The following is a 3690-nucleotide window of genomic DNA, read 5'->3' as shown; positions in this document are numbered from 1 at the left end:
CTTGGAGGTGGTAGTGGATGCTGCCAGTTGCCTAACTAATAGCTACTCTCCCTGATTTTGGTCAGAGCTGCAATATGCCCATTTAGAGCACTGGTTCTCCCAGCCTCCTTTGCAGTTAGAGGTGGCCTGATGGCACTGTTATGGTAAAAAAGATGTGAGTGACAGTCACTAGGGATGGCTTTTAGAAAAGCTTTGTAAAAGGACCAGAGCCAGCTGCCATTTTCCTTTTTTGGAACTTTGTGTTATAAAAAAATTCCTGCCTGGAATGCAGAGGTAGTGTTTTGATCTTAGCACCTATTTTGTGACCATGGGGATCAAAGTCACAGGCAGAGGATGATGGAGTGACAGGAGGGAGGGAGCCTTGGCACGGATGACATTGTTAGACTGAACCAGCTGAATGTGATCTCTGGGCTTTTCCATGAGACAAAACTCCTTACTTGCTTAAGCTGCTGGACTCTGTGATGCTAACTGGCCCAGTGTGATCCTGCATGTCTCTGGAGCTCAGGAGAGATGCTGGACATGCCACTCTGGTAGTTATCCCCACGCAGGTAAGAAATGAAGCCCTGCCAGGCATGAGTCCTCCTGGGGTGAGGAGAAGGGCATCCAGAGAAAGCCCAGGACATCAGCATTAGAGAGAGACAGGTTGAAGAACCAGAGACCTCCTAAGAGTGAGGAGGGACAGAAGAATTTGGAGAACAAGGTGTTACAGAAGTCAAGGGTCTCCAGTTTTTTCAGCCACTCCTGGCATACTCTCCCAGATAAATAAAAGGTACTTCACCTGCAATGGCCCCTAAGTGGAATCCATCCTCTACCCTCAGACCTCCTCTTCCGCCTCTACTGTCCATCCAAGTAATGGCTTCGTCACCCACCTACATCCCTTCTCCCTCACACACCCTCCCTTGTGAAGCTCTTCCCTCTCCCCTCCATTCTATCTCGATCTCTATCTCTAACTCTATCTCTGTCTCTGTCTCTGTGTCATAGTCTAAGCTTCTAGCATGTCCTGCCTAGACCATTTCATTGTGTCCTGCCTGGACCATCATGTCCTGCTTGGACCTTCATTGAATGTCAATACATCTTCCATCCAGCCTTTCTGTGCATGCTGACATGGCTTTCCAAAAATCTTTATGTTACTCCTTTGCTTAAAACCCTTCAGTGCCTTCCCTGCTGCCCCCGCCACCCCCAGTAATCTGCTTGGCATGGACTGAAGGCTCTTTATTATCTGGCCCCGCCCCATCCCTCTTTAGCTGATACTGTAGGCATTTCAGATGATTCTGTTGCCTAAGTGAGTCGTGTTCTTCTAGCATTCTGAGGCTTTGCTATTTCCTCTTCCTGGAATGCCTTTCCCCTGGCCCTAGTGGTGAGCTCCTGCTTATCCCTAGCGAGCCTTGTCAAGCTCTTCTTCTTTGAAGCCTGGGTTCTGGGGTCAGAATTAATTTCAATTTCACTTTCATTACTATGGCACTTCACTTGAACCCAGTGAACTGAGAAACTCAGCATACTGCACATCCACACCCACATCCCTCACCAGAATGTGGGCTCCTTGATATCAAGAACCATGTCTGAGTTAAAGCACTCAACACAAGGCTTGGCTTGGTGTTTCGTGAGTCATTGTGGGATGGTGGATGGATGGATGGTTGAGTGACTGGATGGATGGATGGATGGATGGATGGATGGTTGAGTGACTGGATGGATGGATGGATGGGTAGGTGGATGGATTGGTGAATGAATGAGTGGATGGATGAAAGATGAGTGGGTAGATGGATGGATGAGGGGGTGGGTGGATGTTTGAGTATATGGGTGGATGGATGAGTAGGTGGATGTATGGATGGGTGGGTGGATGAATGGATGAGTGGGTGGGTGATGAGTGGGTGGGTGAGTGGGTGGATAGACGGGTAGATGTATGAACGAGTGAAAGGGTGGATGAGTGGGTGGATGGGTGGATGAGGGGGTGGGTGGATGGTTGAGTAGGTGGATGTATGGGTGGGTGGGTGAATGGATGAGGGGGTGGGTAGATGGATGGATGAGTGAGTGGATGACTACATGGGTTGATGAGTCCAGTGGATTCATGAATGGACAGGTGGATGGATGGGTGGGTAGGTGGATGGGTGAGAGAATGGAAGGACAGATGGATGGATAGGTAGGTGGATGGAAGGATGGATGAGTGAGTAGGGGGGTAGATGGGTGGGTGGGCGAATGGATGGGTGGACGGCTGGATGGATAGATGGATGAATTACTGGGTGCATTCACTTGTTCTTTCCTCTGCCTTACCTGTCTTCATAGACCTTAGCACCATCTGCATCATGAACATTTACTTATTTTTTTACATATTATCCACTTTACCAAACTAGAATGTGAACTTCATGAAAAGAGAAACTTGTTGAAGACTACTTTCTCAAAGCCAAAAATTGTTTCAGACACATAGCAACTGCTCAATAATAGCCAATTAACAAAGAAATGAGGCAGAGGCCTGGAAGGAGGGTCCAGGTCTTCTTTCACCAAGCCCAGGCCACCTTACATGCTCTAATGTGGTGTCTTCTTCCATTGAAATAAAGGGACACAAAAAGGGATGCCTAGACTCAGGGCCAGTCCAGGTCCAAATGGGGAACAAGATTTGCCCTTGAGCGACCGGAATCTTGGGCAAGTGTGTTACATGCTGTATTTCTGACTCAGAGCATGAGGGAGAATAGAGGAACAAGAGGTGGGATGCAGCTTGTATGAAAGGAAACTTCTGAATGGGCACAGGGAAGGCTTCCTAAAGGAGGAGGTACCTGAATTGGGCTTGGAAGGATATTTAGGATGAAGATGGCAGATGCAGGCATGGAGGGGCAGAGGTGAGTGGAGTTGGGAAAGAAGGCAGGGGCCAGTTTGGCCTTAGGGAAGGGTGCAGTGGATGGAGGGATGGGCAGGAAACAGTTGGGGAAAGTAGATTGGGAGCAAGCCTACTTGTAATATCTGAGAAATGACCTAGAAGAGGTATCTAGGGGCACTGAAAAAATAGGCCAACACAGGTGGTGCTCTTGGTAGGACCTTGTATCATAGGGCTTGCAGATCCTAGCAGCAGGTGTGTGCCTGGGGCTGCCCACAGGGTGTTGCTCAGAGGCGGACATGTGACCCAAACTGGCCAATCAGGGTCTTCTCTGAGAGACTCTCTCTCTCACTTCCTGGAGCAAGACAGTCTCTGAGCCTGTCAAGGGTGAGACGCCGTTGAACCAACTTCCCAGTCAGTGAAGATGAGAAGAAAAGCCAGGAAAGCCCACATGCCACATGGGGCACCTGGAAGACTGGCTTCGTGGGTGCAGAGGTAATGCCAGCTTCTGAGTTGTGGGCAAAAGCCAGGATGAGAGTGAGGTGCCTCGGGCTCGTGTGAAGGGAAATTTCTACAAGGTCACTGGGGAAGACTTCATAGAGGAGGTGGTGTCTGAACTGGGCCTGGAAGGATATGTAGGATGAAGATGGGCACATGCAGGCATGGGGTCCACCAGCCCTCATCCCTTGGGAGTAGAGCACCTGGCTGACTGTCCCTGGAGCTCATGCAGAAGCTGGAGCCTTTGGGGGCTTGGTAGGAAGATGTGAGCATGTGGGGCACACTGAACATGGAGAAGAGAAAATGCAGCAGCTTTGCTCAGAGAGGCTCTTTCCACCAGGGCCCGCGGGCCGATCGCCCAGGGCTTGGCAGGGCTGTGGCAGCAC

Source organism: Pan troglodytes, chromosome 23 (assembly GCF_028858775.2).
Source record: "Pan troglodytes isolate AG18354 chromosome 23, NHGRI_mPanTro3-v2.0_pri, whole genome shotgun sequence".
Taxonomy (NCBI): Eukaryota; Metazoa; Chordata; class Mammalia; order Primates; family Hominidae; genus Pan; species Pan troglodytes.
The sequence above is the reverse complement of the archived record's forward strand: the minus strand, read 5'-3'. Positions refer to the sequence as shown.